The sequence below is a fragment of the Phocoena sinus genome, chromosome 1 (assembly GCF_008692025.1).
Source record: "Phocoena sinus isolate mPhoSin1 chromosome 1, mPhoSin1.pri, whole genome shotgun sequence".
In the NCBI taxonomy this organism is placed as follows: Eukaryota; Metazoa; Chordata; class Mammalia; order Artiodactyla; family Phocoenidae; genus Phocoena; species Phocoena sinus.
Genome location: NC_045763.1, coordinates 116,956,961 through 116,975,278, shown reverse-complemented (window position 1 = coordinate 116,975,278; position 18,318 = coordinate 116,956,961).

The window sequence follows — 18,318 nt, the reverse complement described above, 5'->3', positions numbered from 1 at the left end:
TCACACTGTGTTAAGGAAAGGCCTCAGTCTCACCAATTCTAGATCTTACTATGTGCATTGTCCTGGGGTGGACAGTAAACACCCCAGGTTGCTTGCTTGCTTCTAGGGAGCAACCAAGGGAACACTTGAGAATACTGATGCTGGTAATGAGAAAGTGAATGGCTGCAGTGATTGGTAACAAAGGCTTTTGCAACTCAGGTGGTTCCAATTCTTTGCTGAAGGAAGCTGAAGGAAGACTTAAAGGGGTTGTCAGTGGATAGGTGATTTAAATTAATTTTTGTTGATTATTGATTTTGTTTTGTATGTAGCTTGTAAAAAATGAAAGGAAATGAAGGGCGTGACTATAATAAAGCTCCTTGTGTTTGCACCTAGTTATATATATGAACAGTTTTCTCAAATGCTTACATAAAATGCAATAAAATTGATAAATTGTCTCTAGTAATGAAAAATGTTCATCTATGTATATATGAACTAATTTTTAAAAGCCACATCTATCTCATTAAGAAATTCACTTCCTGCAAGAACATATGTTTTAAATTTGAAATTACTTATCAAAATCACCTACATATAAAAAGTAGAATAATAACCTAATTAGAAGAAACTCTTTAGCATTTAGATCCTTACAGCCACTGGAAATTAAATAAAATGTGTTTTCATTAATTTACTTATTTTTGTGGCAGAGAATTATGATAGGGTGATCAATAAAATACTTTCAAGAATAAAATTTACATTATGATAAAATTCTATGGGGAAATGGATTGGAACTATAAGTTCTAGGAGGAAAAGGAGTGATGTAAAGTTTTGACTGTTAAAATAGACCTTGTTAATGTTTTTTTAAATGGATGAAGTATATGAATCTCAGTATTCTGTGGAATGTATTTAACAAATGATGTAACAATTTGATTTAAAAATGGTGGTATTTACAATATGCCAGAAATTATGTCCTTTGCAATTATTTAAACTTGTGATGAAAAATTTTAATTGCCAAACTAACAATGTATGAGAAGGTACATAGACTTTTCTAAATTCTTTTAGAGGATTTTCAAGGCAAAAACCCAAACAAACCCCATACCCCAGAAAAACAAAAACCAAACTCTTGGCTATTGCCTTAAACCTGCACTGCAAGGAAATGCCCAGTGTTAACCTGAAACTTTGAGAATAAGAAAATAGATTAATGAATGTACAGGGAAAGTAAATAAACCCCAGATGAATATAGTTTGGGAGTTTGGGGGCACAAACTGCTCTATATGGGTGCCCTATTGGACCAGTCTTTGCCTGGCTCTGGGTTCTTTTACTATACAGATATCCCTGAGCCCATATTAAAGGGGTACCCTCCCCTCCCCACCTAAATGAGAGTACCTTTGAACCTAAACCTTTTAAATCTAGGACCCAGCTTCTAGAAGCATAAAGATATGGAATAGTTTCCCACTCTCTTCAGGTGAAGCCCCAAGATTTACCTGTGAAAGCTTGCCCGTCTACTAGGATAAGTATTACGGCTCATTTCCTTTGGGAAACTGAAATACACACCGATTCTGAGGTGTGGTTTTATCCTTAGGCTTCCCGTGGTAGACAGACATCAGTCCCTTTGACAATATCCTGATTATTTTGTCTTAAATAACATCACTTAAGGGACATTAAGTCCAGTCGGGGCAACAGTCTGGCTAAATTTGTTTTCTCACTCTTCTCCAGTGATGAAACGTTAAATGTGAATATCTTTTCTAGTCTCCTCTTTTGGTAAGGACTTGAAAAATAATACATGGACCTCCCAAGAATCAGTAAGAAACTCTCACACAGGGAAGATAAATTTACCTATTAGAATACAATCTGCATTGATAAAGATATGTTAAACGGCACATGCAAGTTACATCACTTAACAGAGCACAGCCTGCTCAGCTGAAACATTTTACATTTGATTATTTCAACATCTTTTCCAAGTTCAATGGGAGGGCTAAAAATACATCAGAAACTTAAAAGGACCTTCAAACAATTTTCTTTTTCCTCCAGAAGCAAAGGTGGCCTTTCCCAAGAAGTCAGCTCCTTTCTGAAATTCTTAAGGGACTATATTGTAGACTAACCAAAGATGATCTCATTTCATAGTTTAAAATTTTCTGGCTGATCCCACTTTCACATCCTCCCAATTTGCCAAACTAGAGAATGCAAGGAGTAGCCCATTAGTCTCTCCCAGGGTCACTGCAGATTTTTATCCTACAAATATAGATTCTTGTAAGAACTCACAAGAATGAGAGGCACATCTGCAGTCTCTTAGCTATGTTGCTTGCTTGCTTTGCTGCTGGGCCATGTGGGGCTGGGTATATATCTTTTAGACATTTTCTTAATAAGATTGTACAAAATAATACATAAAAACAAAACACAAAAAATAAAGAAAACATTTTAAATCTTATATACAGTACCTTAAACTACACTAGTATAGTACAACAGCTGGCATCAAGTGAACAGGCAAGAAGAGTTACTGACTGGAGGAGGGAGAGAAGGTGGGAGATGGTAGATCAGTGTACAGTTTTCTTATTCTCTTCTTGTCTGGAATTTGTATTGTTATATTAGCATTATAAAATGAGTTGTTTAGCTTTTGTCTTTTTCTATATTCTGAGACAGTTGGTATATTTTGGGAAGGATCTATTTCTTAGCAATAATCTGGAACTTATCCATAAACCATCTGGGACCAGTACATAGACTTTTCAATTTCTTCTACAGTGTTGGTCTTTTTAACATTTTATTCCTATTTTTCCCCCAGTTTTGAAAGTTCATATTTTCCTAGAAATTGTCCAATTCATTTGGACATGAAAATCTAAGCACCACTTAGATTTTCATTTTTTTTGGTACAGTATATATCTGTGTCTTTATTCCTGTCCTGTCCCTAGGTTCTTCAGAACTATTTTTTTTAATTCCATATATATGTGTTAGCATACAGTATATGTTTTTCTCTTTCTGACTTTCTTCACTCTGTATGACAGACTCTAGGTCCATCCACCTCACTACAAATAACTCAATTTCATTTCTTTTTATGGCTGAGTAATATTCCATTGTATATATGTGCCACATCTTCTTTAACCATTCATCTATTGATGGACACTTAGGTTGCTTCCATGTCCTGGCTATTGTAAATAGAGCTGCAATGAACATTGTGGTACGTGACTCTTTTTGAATTTCTCAGGGTATATGCCCAGTAGTGGGATTGCTGGGTCATATGGTACTTCCATTTTTAGTTTTTTAAGGAACCTCCATACTGTTCCCCATAGTGGCTGTATCAATTTACACTCCCACCAACAATTCAAGAGGGCTCCCTTTTCTCCATATGCTCTCTAACATTTATTGTTTGTAGACTTTTTGATGATGACCATTATGACTGGTGTGAGGTGATATCTCATTGTAGTTTTGATTTGCGTTTCTCTAATGATTAGTGACATTGAGCATTCTTTCATGTGTTTGTTGGAAAACTGTATATCTTCTTTGGAGAAATGTCTATTTAGGTCTTCTGCCCATTTTTGGATTGAGCTGTTTGTTTTTTTTGATATTGAGCTGCATGAGCTACTTGTAAATTTTAGAGATTAATCCTTTGTCAGTTGCTTCATTTGCAAATATTTTCTCCTATTCTGAGGGTTGTCTTTTTGTCTTGTTTATGTTTTCCTTTGCTGTGCAAAAGGTTTTAAGTTTCATTAGGTCCCATTTATTTTTGTTTTTACTTCCATTTCTCTAGGAGGCGGGTCAAAAAGGATCTTGCTGTGACTTATGTCATAGAGTGTTCTGCCTATGTTTTCCTCTAAGAGTTTGATGGTGTCTGGCCTTACGTTTAGGTCTTTAATACATTTTGAGTTTATTTTCGTGGATGGTGTTAGGGAGTGTTCTAATTTCATTCTTTTACATGTAGCTGTCCAGTTTTCCCAGCACCACTTATTGAAGAGGCTGTCCTTTCTCCATTGTATATTCTTGCCTCTGTTATCAAAGGTAAGGTGACCATATGTGCATGGGTTTATCTCTCGGCTTTCTATCCTGTTCCATTGATCTATTTTTTCTGGTTTTGTGCCAGTACCATACTGTCTTGATTAGCTTTGTAGTATAGTCTGAAGTCCAGGAGCCTGATTCCTCCAGCTCCATTTTTCTTTCTCAAGATTGCTTTGGCTATTCAGCGTCTTTTGTGTTTCCATACAAATTGTGAAATGTTTTGTTCTAGTTCTGTGAAAAATGCCATCGGTAGTTTGATAGGGATTGCATTGCTATGGGTAGTATAGTCATTTTCACAATGTTGATTCTTCCAATCCAAGAAGATGGTATATCTCTCCATCTGTTTGTATCATATTTAATTTCTTTCATCAGTGTCTTATAGTTTTCTGCATACAGGTCTTTTGTCTCCTTAGGTAGGTTTATTCCTAGGTATTTTATTTTTTTTTGTTGCAATGATAAATGGGAGTGTTTCCTTAATTTCTCTTTCAGATTTTTCATCATTAGTGTATAGGCATGCAAGAGATTTCTGTGCGTTAATTTTGCATCCTGCTACTTTAACAAATTCATTGATTAGCTCTAGTAGTTTTCTGGTTGCATCTTTAGGATTCTCTATGTATAGTTATCATGTCATCTGCAAAACAGTGACAGCTTTACTTCTTCTTCTCTGATTTGTATTCCTTTTATTTCTTTTCTTCTCTGATTGCTGTGGCTAAAATCTCCATAATTATGTTGAATAAGAGTGGTGAGAGTGGGCAACCTTGTCTTGTTCCTGATCTTAGTGGAAATGGTTTCAGTTTTTCACCATTGGGAATGCTGTTAGCTGTGGGTTTGTCATATATGGCCTTTATTATGTTGAGGTAAGTTCCCTCTATGCATACTTTATGGAGGGTTTTTATTGTAAATGGGTGTTGAAATTTGTCAAAAGCATTTTCTGCTTCTATTGAGATGATCATATGGTTTTTCTCCTTCAACTTGTTAATATGGTGTATCACATTGATAGATTTGCATATATTGAAGAATCCTTGCATTCCTGGGATAATCCCCACTTGATCATGGTGTATGATTGTTTTAATGTGCTGTTGGATTCTGTTTGCTAGTATTTTTTTTTTTAAAGAAGATGCTGGGGGTAGGAATTTATTAATTAATTTTATTTTTATTTATTTTTGCTGTGTTGCGTCTTTGTTTCTGTGCAAGGGCTTTCTCTAGTTGTGGCAAGCAGGGCCCACTCTTCATCACGGTGTGTGGGCCTCTCACTATCGCAGTCTCTCTTGTTGCGGAGCACAGGCTCCAGATGCGCAGGCTCAGTAGTTGTGGTTCACAGGCCTAGCTGCTCCATGGCATGTGGGATCCTCCCAGACTAGGGCTCGAACCCGTGTCCCCTGCATTAGCAGGCAGATTCTCAACCACTGCGCTGCTAGGGAAGCCCCCTGTTTGCTAGTATTTTGTTGAGGATTTTTGCATCTGTGTCATCAGTGATATTGCCCTGTAGTTTTCTTTCTTTGTGACATCTTTGTCTGGTTTTAGTATCAGGGTGATGGTGGCCTCATAGAATGAGTTTGGGAGTGTTCCTCCCTCTGCTATAATTTGGAGGAATTTGAGAAGGATAGGTGTTAGGTCTTCAGTAAATGTTTGATAGAATTTGCTTGTGAAGCCATTTGGTCCTGGGCTTTTGTTTGTTGGAAGATTTTTAATCACAGTCTCAATTTCGGTGCCTATGATTGGTCTGTTTAGATTTTCTATTTCTTCCTGGTTCAGTCTTGGAAGTTTGTACTTTTCTAAGAATTTGTCCATTTCTTCCAGGTTGTCCATTTGATTGGCATATAGTTGCTTGTAGTAATCTCTCATGATCCTTTGTATTTCTGCAGTGTCAGTTGTTACTTCTCCTTTTTTCATTTCTTATACTATTGAGTCTTCTCCCTGTTTGTCTTGATGAGTCTGGCTAATGGTTTATCAATTTTGTTTATCTTCTCAGCTTTTAGTTTTATTGATTTTTGGTATTGTTTCCTTCATTTCTTTTTCATCTATTTCTAATCTGATCTTTATGATTTCTTTCCTTCTGCTAACTTTGGGTTTTTTTTTGTTGTTCATTCTTTAATTGCTTTAGGTGTAAGGTTAGGTTGTTTATTTGAGATGTTTCTTGTTTCTTGAGGTAGGATTGTATTGCTATAAACTTCCCTCTTAGAACTGCTTTTGCTGCATCCCATAGGTTTTGAGTCATTGTGTTTTCATTGTCATTTGTTTCTAGGTATTTTTTGATTTCCTCTTTGATTTCTTCAGTGGTGTCTTGGTTATTAAGTAGTGTATTGTTTAGCCTCCATGTAGTTGTATTTTTTTTACAGATTTTTTCCTGTAATTGATATGTAGTCTCATAGCATTGTTGTCAGAAAAGATACTTGCTATGATTTCAGTTTTCTTAAATTTACCAAGGCTTGATTTGTGACCCAAGATATGATCTATCCTGGAAAATGTTCCATGAGCACTTGAGAAGAAAGTGTATTCTGTTGTTTTCGGATGGAATGTCCTATAAATATCAATTAAATCCATCTTGTTTAATGTATCATTTAAAGCTTGTGTTTCCTTATTCGTTTTCGTTTTGGATTATCTGTGCATTGGTGAATGTGGGCTGTTAAAGTCCCCTACTATGATTGTGTTACTGTCGATTTCTCCTTTTATAGCTGTTAGCATTTACATTATGTATAGAGGTACTCCTGTGTTGGGTGCATAAATATTTACAATTGTTATATCTTCTTGGATTGCTCCCTTGATCATTATGTAGTGCCCTTTTTTTCTCTTGTATTAGTCTTTATTTTGAAGTCTATTTTGTCTGATATGAGAATTGCTACTCCATCTTTCTTTTGATTTCCATTTGCATGGAATATATTTTTCCATCATCTCACTTTCAGTCTGTATGTGTCCCGAGGTCTGAAGTGGATCTTTTGTAGACAGCATATACACAGGTCTTGTTTTTGTATCCATTCAGCCAGTCTATGTCTTTTGGTTGGAGCATTTAATCCATTTACATTTAAGGGAGTTATTGATACGTATGTTCTTATTACCATTTTCTTAATTATTTTGGGTTTGTTATTGTAGGTCTTTTCCTTCTTTTGTGTTTCCTGCCTAGGTAAGTTCCTTTAGTGTTTGTTGTAAAGCTGGTTTGGTGGTCCTGGATTCTTTTAGCTTTTGCTTGTCTGTAAAGGTTTTGATTTCTCTATTGAATCTGAATGAGATCCTTGCTGGGTAGAGTAATCTTGGTTGTAGGTTTTTCCCTTTCATCACTTTAGATATGTCCTGCCACTCCCTTCTGGCTTGCAGAGTTTCTGCTGGAAGATCAGCTGTTAACCTTATGGGGATGCCCTTGGATGTTATTTGTTGTTTTTCCCTTGCTGCTTTTAATATTTTTTCTTTGTATTTAATTGTTGATAGTTTGATTAATATGTGTCTTGGAATGTTTCTCCTTGGCTTATCCTGTATGGGACTCTTTACGCTTCCTGGATTTGATTGACTATTTCCTTTCCCATATTAGGGAAGTTTTCAACTATAATCTCTTCAAGTATTTTCTCTGTCCCTTTCTTTTTCTCTTCTTCTTCTGGGACCCCTGTAATTCGAATGTTGGTGCATTTAATGTTGTCCCAGAGGTCTCTGAGACTGTCCTCAATTCTTTTCATTCTTTTTTCTTTATTCTGCTCTGCAGTAGTTATTTCCACTATTTTATCTTCCAGGTCACTTATCCATTCTTCTGCCTCAGTTATTCTGCTGTTGATTCCTTCTAGAGAATTTTAAATTTCATTTACTGTGTTGTTCATCGTTGTTTGCTCTTTAGTTCTTCCAGGTCCTTGTTAAATGTTGTATTTTCTCCATTTTATTTCCAAGATTTTGGATCATCTTTACTATCATTACTCTGAATTCATTTTCAGATAGACTGCCTGTTTCCTCTTCATTTATTAGTCTGGTAGGTTTTTACCTTGCTCCTTCATCTGCTGTGTGTTTCTCTGTCTTCTCATTTTGCTTAACTCACTGTGTTTAGGGTCTCCTTTTTGTAGGCTGCAGGTTCGTCATTCCTGTTGTTTTTGGTGTCTGCCCCCAGTGGGTAAGGTTTGTTCAGTGGGTTGTGTAGGCTTCCTGGTGGAGGGAACTGGTGCCTGTGTTCTGGAGGATGAGGCTGGATCATGTCTTTCTGGTGGGTGGGACCGTGTCTGGTGGTGTGTTTGGGGTGTCTGTAACCTTATTATGATTTTAGCCAGCCTCTCTTATAATGTGTGTGGTTGTGTTCCTGTTTTGCTAGTTGTTTGGCATAGGGTGTCCAGCACTGTAGCTTGCTGGTCGTTGAGTGGAGCTGGATGTTAATATTGAGATGGAGATCTCTGGGAGCGGTTTTGCTGTTTGATATTATGTGGAGCCAGGAGGTCTCTGGTGGACCAATGTCCGGAACTTGGCTCTCCCACCTGAGAGGCACAGGCCTGATACCTGGCCAGAGAAGCAAGACCCTGTTAGCCACACACCTCAGAAGAAAAGGGAGAAAAAAAGAAAGAAACAAACAAAAAAAATGTAAAGTTATTAAAATAAAAAAAATTTAAAAGTAATAGAAAAAGGAAAAAAAAAAGGAGAGCAACCAAACCAAAAAACAAATCCACCAATGATAACAAGTGCTAAAAACTATACTAAAAACAAACAAACAAACAAAGAAAGTGGACAGACAGAACCCTAGGACAAGTGGTGAAAGCAAAGCTATACAGACAGAATCACACAAAGAAGCATACACATACACACTCACAAAAAGAGAAAAAGGAAAAAAGTATTTATATTGTTGCTCCCAAAGTTCACTGCCTCAAGTTTGGGATAATTCATTGTCTGTTCAGGTATTCCACAGATGCAGGGAACGTCAAGTTGATTGTGGAGATTTAATCCGCTGCTCCTGAGGCTGCTGGGAGAGAGTTCCCTTTCTCTTCTTCGTTCACACAGTTCCTGGGGTTCAGGTTTGGATTTGGCCCCATCTCTGGTTGTAGGTTGCATGAGGGTGTCTGTTCTTCGCTCAGACAGGACGGGGTTAAAGTAGCAGCTGATTAGGGGGCTCTGGCTCACTCAGGTTGGGGGGAGGGCGGGGTTCGGAATGCGGGGCGAACCTGCAGTGACAGAGGCCAGCGTGACGTTGCAACGGCCTGAGGCGCACCGTGTGTTCTCCTGGGTAAGTTGTCCCTGGGTCACGGGACCCTGGCAGTAGCGGGCTGCACAGGCTCCCGGGAGTGGAGGTGTGGATAGGGACCTGTGCTTGCACACAGGCTTCTTGGTGGCGGCAGCAGCAGCCTTAGCATTTCATGCCCATGGTGTCTGCGCTGATAGCCTCGGCTCACGCCCGTCTCTGGAGCTCGTTTAGGCGGTGCTCTGAATCCCCTCTCCTCACGCACCCTGAAACAATGGTCTCTTGCCTCTTAGGCAGGTCCAGACTTTTTCCAGGACTCCCTCACAGTTAGCTGTGGTGCACTAGCCCTTTTCAGGCTTTCTTCATGCAGCCAACCCCAGTCCTCTCCCTGGGATCTGACCTCTGAAGCCGTAGCCTCAGCTCCCAGCCCTACCCTGTCCCGGTGGTTAGCAGACAAGCCTCTCGGGCTGGTGAATGCTGGTCAGCACCGATCCTCTGTGCGGGAATCTCTCTGCTTTGCCCTCTGCACCCTTGTTGCTGCGCTCTCCTCCGTGGCTCCGAAGCTTCCCTGTCGCCACCCTCTGTCTCCACCAGTGAAGGGGCTTCCTAGTGTGTGGAAACTTTTCCTCCACAGCTCCCTCCCACTGGTGCAGGTCCCGTCCCTATTCTTTTAGCCCTGTTTTTTCTTTTGCCCTACCCAGGTACGTGGGGAATTCCTTGCCTTTTGGGAAGTCTGAGGTCTTCTGCCACTATCCAGTAGGTGTTCTGTAGGAGTTTTTCCACATGTAGATGTATTTCTGATGTATTTGTGGGGAGGAAGGCGAACTCCACATCTCACTCCTCCGCCGCCTTGAAGCTGCCCCCTTATTCTTTTGTATGTTTTTTTTTAAATTAATCTACTGTTTTCAGATAGAGCTGTGTCATAGTCCATCCATAGACATTGGATTTGTTTTTTCTTGTTGTGGTTCTATGATTTCTTCTTACTTTTACTTTATTTCAAAGTTATTTTGCTAGTTATATAAAATTTCATGACTGATATTATTTCTAAATACATATGAATATAAAACATTAATGTTATTATAAAATATGTCATTTATTAACATTATTTCTATTATAAAAAATATCCCCATTTCCTTCTTTTGACAGTGTGAACTCTATGTTATGTGGTATCAATAGTGTTGTACCAGTTTTCCTTTGTCTTATTATTTGCCTGGTATTTCCTTTCCTGTGCTGGTGGTGTTTTTCTTTATTATGTCATTCTGTTTGCAGTTTGTTTCTGTGAACAGCATGCTTTAGTTTATTAACATAATCAGAGAATCTCTAAGTTTTAATATATTAGATTTACCTAATCATATTGCATGTGATTACTGATATTGGGTTTGGTATTTAGAATTTTGTGTAATTTCCCTCTTTCCCCTCCTGCCTTTTATTGGATTGACAAGATTTTATTTTAGTATTTACCTTTTAATAATTTAGAAGTTAAGCATTCTGTTCCTCATGCTTATTCTTATATTTTAACATACATGTTTAAACGTATATTTGTTTAGTGACTCAGATTAATCAGTCAAGCACATTAGCTAGTTTTCCGTTTCCTAAACACTCCAACCACTTGTACTGATACTTGGATTTCAACTGCTATATTAGTAATTAATAAATGTTTTGCAATCAAAACATTTAGTTGAAAAATAAGTTTTAGATGAAATCTATCTCCAGCAGGATGTGGTTAAGAGGTTAAGAAATCTTTTCTCTAAAGAAGCAACTACGGAGCTGGACAAAGTTGTCAAAAATAACCATTTCAATACTCTGAATTCACTAAAAGCGTTCAACAGACTTAGAAACTGTTATTCATGAAAACTACTGAATTTGTGTAAGAAGGACATAAGTCTGTGGCATACTTGTCCAGGGATTTCCTGTTTTGCCCTCTCAGATCTCTTGGCAGGCCATGAACCTGGCTGTGAACCCAGGAGCCTGGCTTCCACTGCCAGAGGAGCCTCATTTGACAGCAGCAGTGATCTCAGTGGTCAGCAGACAGGGAGGGCCAATGTCTTGTCTAGCCTGAGGCTGTGCTGCTACTTGGAGCAACCAGAAGGCTAGCCAGGAATTTTAACAGGAACAGGAGACTGCCAGAGAGGGTTTGATAAAGTCTGCGTATATCTCAGTTTAACGGGAGACTGGAGTAGGTCCAAGCTACCTGCACATCTCTGCCCAGTGGAGCCTGCACACTTATACAGAGGAGATGTAAGAGAACCTAGTGGAAAGTAAAAGCCAGTGAAAACCGGAGTACAGCCTGGTGTTTGAATGTGCTCCCCAGCCTACACGTAGATGCATCAACAAGCCTAGTGGCTCAAGGTGTTTGAACACAACCCCTGAACAATATCTGTCTGAGTGGTAAGCTATTCAGACATGGGGTAACCCTTAGGAAGTCAGGCTTAAAAACAAAAAAAGGAAAAAATTATAAAAGCAAAAAATACAAGAATAAATATAAAAGTTACCACACATTGCTAGGTAGACTACACATATTTAGTTCAGACAAGTTAGTAAACAAATAAAAAACAACAGCAGCCTGTGGTGGTAGGGAAGTCAGAATGCAGTTTCATTTTAATATATTACCTAGTATGTCAATTATTCAACAAAAATTATGAAGCAGGCAAAGAAACACAAAAGTGTACTTATGTTAGGAAAAGAGTTGACAGTAGATTCTCTGAGTGTCCTCAGAAGTTGAATTTAACAAAGATGTCAAAGTAGCTTTAATAAATATGATCAAAGAACTCAAGGAAAGTGTTTATAGAATTAAAGGAAAGTATGATGAAAACAGTGAGAGAGATAGAAATTATTAAAAAAGAAACAAATTTATATTCTAGAGTTGAAAAGTATAATAATCAAAAGGAAAAATTCACTACAGGTTCTCTACAGCAGATTTGTGATGAAGAAAAAGAATCAATGAACTCTAAGATAGATAAATAGAAATTACCTAATCTGAACAACAGAGAACATGATTGAAGAAAAGTGAACAGCCCTTCAGAGACTGGCGAGACAATATCAAGCATGCCAATGTACATTTGATGGGAGTCTGAAGGATAGAAGAGAGAAAAGAACAGGAAAATATTTAGAAGAAATGGGAAGAAACTATTTTAGGAAATAATGACTGAAAATATCCCAACTTTGAAAATACTAATCTACAGATCAAAGACACTCAACAAATTTCAGTAGGAAAACACACAAGAATATCCACAACTAGAACACCATAGTCAAATTGTTGAAAGCCAAAGACAAGAAAATCTTGAAAGCAGTAAGAGAAAAATGGCTCATCATATACAGGGGAACAAAAGTACAATTAATGGCTAACTTCTCATAAAAAAATAACTGAGGACAGAAGGCAGTGGGTTGAAACACAGTGCTGAAAAAAAAAACTGTCAACCCAAATTTTGTTTGCAGTAATTATGAAGGTGATAGAAACACATTCCTAGATAAACATAAAACATAAACACTGGGAAATTTCTAAATTCACTTGTAAGTGCATTTGTTTCTGGACTTACTCTGTCTTTCATCTATTGGTCATTATCATACCAATAACATGTATTTAAATTACTGTGGCTTTATAGTATATTTTGATGTCTGACAGGCCAATTATTCCAATCATTTTTCCCTTTCCCACATTTCAGTAGTTGTTCTTGTGCATTTAGTTTGCCAGGTGAATTTTAAAATTAGCTTTAATAAAAAATCATGTTGAAAATTTGATTAGAATTTTACTGACTTTGTACTAGTTATATTTGTAAGAAGTAAAATTCACAGCTCTCACTTAAGCCCCTCTAAAGCATAAATGACATTAACAACATAGGAATTTAGTGAAAGGAAATTGAAATATCTCAGAAATTGAAGGCACTGTTGATTAAAGTGAGAAAGGACAGTGGCAGTGGACCATTCTTGTATTCCACAGCAGCAGAGTCTGTGGACCTGCTCCGTGTGTTTGTGTTTTTGCTGTTAATGCAACTCAAATTGCAGTCTCTGTGCTCTCCACTCCAAGCTTCAGATTCCTGGGAGACAATTTTGCCATCTCAACTTGGGTCCTGTGTCTGCCCCTACATCATCAGCTGTGATCAGGTGGTGAATTTGATAATATAGGTATCACTGCTGTTCCCACTTGTTGGAGACAACCCAGAGTCATATCTATTTACTGTATCTTGAGGAAGTATCATCTGCCACTGTTTCCCTAAATTTGGGCTCCTTGGGTTGTGCCATTATTTCTCCAGTTTGTTGTGTTCCCATATCAAAATTCTTCAATCTACGTACAAATTGACAATGTAAATGCCGTAAACACCACCACATTCTATACACAATGGTCAATGGAAATAGGAGGAAAAAGAAGGGAAAAATAATTCCTCTTTATAAAGATAAGGAAAAGGGATGATAATTACATTCAAATAGTAAGCAATGAAAAATAGAAGGAAGCCACAACCCTCATTTTTGTTATTGGTCACAAGACTTTCTTGAATTTGGATTTCTGACTGCCGATTCTGTGCTCTGTTTGTCTTAGGACCTCATTTTATTGTGATTTTTTTCCCCTTGTAGTGGACTTATCTTTATTCTTGAGATATCTAAGCCATTGGTGTTCTTGTCTCTAAGGATTTGGGTTGTCTTTTAATATGCCCAATGTTAACGTGCTCTTGTTTCCTTGATCAAGAAAACAAGGAATTTTCCTGGCAGCACGTGGTGTTGTGGCAGCTTCAGGTGAATGTGATTCAATCTGAATGTGATGTTTGGTGTTGAGTGTTTACTATATCCCAGCTTGTCTCACTAATTTCATCAGGAGAGTTTGGACAAAGAGAGGGGAGTATGGTCACAGGATCTCCTTCAGTCTCTAAAACTCCCTAAAATGTTTAGTTCCCGTTTCAGAGTAGCTACCCCATTTCCCACGGAGCTAGTCAATCACACCAGGTAACTTCCTTCTTTGATTCCTCTCTTAGTGGCTTGATGATTCCAAAGTGGCCTAGTGGCTGTCTCTGTACCAAATCAGGAGAATATTTTTTTTTCCCTTCACCTTTATTGAGATAGAATTGACCTTTACTGTGTTTTCTAGTGTAAACATTCTTCCCTTAGGTATTAACATTTCTAGAATACTCAATTGTTTACGCTTATTTTTCCTTTATCCTAAACCTAACTGCCTCGTTTACTTATTTTGGAACTAATGTTCTCAAATTTTATTTTTTGCAAGCTGTCTCAAATCCTTTTTGGAGTTAGTCAAGGTAAGTGTAAACAGGTAGAGGTGCCACTCCCCCTTCCATGCCTTGATTGTCAGACGTGTGACAGTGTGGAGCTGTGAGAATATTCATCTGGTCCCTTGTCAGAGCTTAATAACATCTGTAATGTAGCAGCCCAGCTTGTATCTCAGAGCTGGTATCATGGCTGAGTCTTAAGTGATAAAGTACACACACTAGCATTTCCCATCTGGTGGTTCACAAACTCCCAGGATTCAAAGATGTATCCAAGAAGGTCTGTGTTGTTAGACATAGTAATAGTATTTACTTAAGTATTTATTAAAATATTTAACATTGTCTAGTTTTCCTTTTGGAAATGGAACAGTTTTGGTACCTTTGAGTATATATGGAGTGGGCATCTCTGTGGTTAATGGCAATCAGGTCAGTGTCCTCAAAACCTGCTTCATGGTTTTGGCCACTATATAGTTTTAAATGATATGCTTTATAGGTGCTTGTTATTTAATTAATACCCATAATGGACAGTTAAAAAGTGCAAGAGATGAAGCTTGATGTTGAAATATGAGTTAACGACATTAATTCAGCAAATTTACTTCAAGATGATCTTACCAAAGCTTTAAGTGGCATTCAGCTAATTAAAACTCTTATGTAGTACATTAAGCATCCTCTGTATTAAGAGAGAAAATTTGTCATGATTATATCCAACAATGTGTTATTTACAGAGAGCTACATTTGGGTTCCAAATCAAACATGATATAATATCAGTTTTTAATATGTATAATGCAGTTAGATATTCATATGTATCTTTTTTTTTTTTTTTTTTTTTTTTATGCGTTACGCGGGCCTCTCACTGTTGTGGCCTCTCCCGTTGCGGAGGACAGGCTCCGGACGCGCAGGCTCAGCGGCCATGGCTCACGGGCCCAGCCGCTCCGCGGCATGTGGGATCCTCCCAGACCGGGGCATGAACCCGTGTCCCCTGCATCGGCAGGCGGACTCTCAACCACTGCGCCACCAGGGAAGCCCCTCATATGTATCTTAAAACAAATTAAATAGCATGTCACTTGTTAAATGTGAAAGTCTTTTTGTATTATGAATTATTAACGATTGTATAAAAATGAATCTTAAATGCAATAGTTAATAATATGGAGATATAATTTTTAAACTTTTAATCATTTGTCACATTTTACACAAAAATGAAAAGATAATTTAAAAAATTCCTGCAGGAACCACAAGAAGTATATATCATTGTGAAAGCCCATCATAAGTCAAAACTAATAGGAAAATGATTTGGCCGGTTCCTTCCATGGGCATCAGATTATTGCCTCACTTCCATTGTGAAGTGTGTCCCTCAATCAGAGGCATTATTATGTAGGACACCATAATAGTGCATAAGAGATTTAGTATATCCACCAAAGGTGGTGCTTGCAGTTGTGTGATGAGCAGGGAAACAAATCCAAATCCCTAATATGTCTGTTTTTTGAGGATAAATTGCTACCCCATTTATGATGGAGGATAATGTCAGTTTCCACTTGAGAGTTGGGAGTTCAGCATTGGAGTAACCAAGTTAGACTTGGTGAGTGAAGTCCATGCTATTGAGCCCATATATATCTTCTGCCCTGGTCATCATGGCCTTATAATTTATTAGTCCACTTAGGGAGGACTGGGCTGGCCAGAGAAGGAAGGTGATTGACAGCAATAAAATGTTCTCTTGACTCTGTTAAGAATCTTGTCTGCAGTGGGGAACTCCCATAAAAACTATGAATGGCACAAGTATTTTCTGGGCTCTTCCTGAATGGTCCACTCTGAAATGACACATCTTTCTCTATTTTTGTGCGATTCACCATGTAGGCCTTACTAAAACATGGAAGGTACTTGTTACTTATTTCAAGGACCTATCAGCATGACATTGCTAATGTAGTGAGCTGGTGTGAAGTCCTAAGGGATAATGAGATGGTTAAGGCCCCTGTAGATTAAATGGTGTCAAACGGCATTCCAAAGGTGAAAGTTATATATGTCATGCAGGAACAAATGACAAATTGCTTCTGTGTTCTCTATGTATTAAAACTGCAAAGATGCATTGGCCATTTGTGGTATCTGGGTATACAAATAGCAGCCACAATGGAGTGACTGTTTCTTTAAGTTTGAAATATTTCACCAGTATTCTTTGCCCTCTCTCCCAGCTTTATTGGATAAATTGACAAATAAAATTATACATATTTAGAGTGTATAATGTGAAATGATTACCACAATCAGGTTAATTAGCACATCCATCACCTCATGTGGTATCTTTGTGTGTGTGTGGTGAGAATGCTTAAGATCTATTCTTAGTAAATTTCAAGAATAGGGTACAGTATTAACTATAGTCACCAAGCTATACACTAGATCCCCAGGACTAACTTGTCTTATGACTGAGGGTTTGTGCCCCTTTGTTTGTGGCTCTTCCCTGCCTGATCCTTCAGGCCCTGGTAACGATCAATTTTGGATTCCATGAGTTTGATTTATTTATTTCTAAAGATTTCACATTTAAGTGAGATTGTGCAGTTTGTCTTTCTCTGTCTGACTTATTTCACTTAGGATAATAATGTCCTCCAATTCGTCCATGTTGTTGTAACTGGCAGGATTTACTTCTTTCCCATGACTGAATGATTCCATTGTATGTATATACCACATCTTCTTTATCCGTTTATCTATTGATGGACACTTAGGTTGTTTTTGTATCTTAGCTGTTGTGAATAATGTTGCAGATAAAATGGGACATCTCTTTGAGAACTCATTTTGTTTCCTTTGGATATATACCCAGAAGTGGAACTGCTGGATCATATGGTAGTTCTTTATTTATTTTTGCGGTACGCGGGCCTCTCACTGTTGTGGCCTCTCCTGTTGCGGAGCACAGGCTCCGGATGCGCAGGCTCAGCAGCCATGGCTCACGGGCCCAGCCACTCCGTGGTATGTGAGATCTTCCTGCACAAACCCGTGTCCCCTGCATCGGCAGGCGGACTCTCAACTACTGTGCCACCAGGGAAGCCCGGGGTAGCTCTATTTTTTATTTTTTGTGGAACCTCCATACTGTTTTCCATAGAGGCTGTACCAACTTACAGTTCCATCAACAGTACACAAGGGTTCCCTTTTTTCCACACCCTTGCTAAGATTTATTTCTTGTCTTTTTGATAAAAGGCATCCTAACAGGTATGAGCTGATAACTCCTTATGGTTGACTTGCATTCCCCTGATGATGAGTGATGTTGAGCACCTTTTCATAAACTTGTTGGACATGAGTATCTGTTTTGGAAAAATTCAAGTCCTTTGCCCATTTTAAAATTTGTGTGTGTGCATGTGTTTTCTTTTTTGGCTGTTGAGTTATGTGAGTTTTTTACATATTTTGGATATTAACTACTTATTGGATACATGATTTGAAAATATATTCTCCCGTTCTGTAGGTGGCCTTTTCATTTTGATGCTTTCTTTCACTGTGCAAAAACTTTTTGCTCTGGTTTAGTCCCATTTTGTTTTTGCTTCTGTTGCTTGTACTTTTGCTGTCAAATCCAAAAAAATCATTGCCAATACCAATACCAAGGAGCTATCCCCCTATGTTTTCTTCTAGGAGTTTTATGATTTCAGATCTTTAAGTCTTTAATCCATTTGAAGTTAATTTTTGTAAGTTCCACTAGCCTTCTTTAAAACCCATCAGACTTATTATTAGTTCTAGCAGGAATTTGAGTAGAAATTAATAGGAATCAACATATTTGCATCTTTGAACTCTTTAATGGTGGTACTAATCTTCAATTTGACCCAGAAATCAGCTTTGCCTTTGTTTATTACAGAAGACAGGGTAGGATCCATTGGCTTTTGCTTGGTATTCCTACCGTAAAAGCTTTCTTTTTCCATGGGTCATAGTATCATAGCAGGAGACTTTCCTTTATACCAGAGCCTCAAAACTGTGGTCTAGGAATTGAGTGGGAGGCTCTCCATAAGCTCATAACACTCTGATGTACTGGTTAGAGTCATTCTG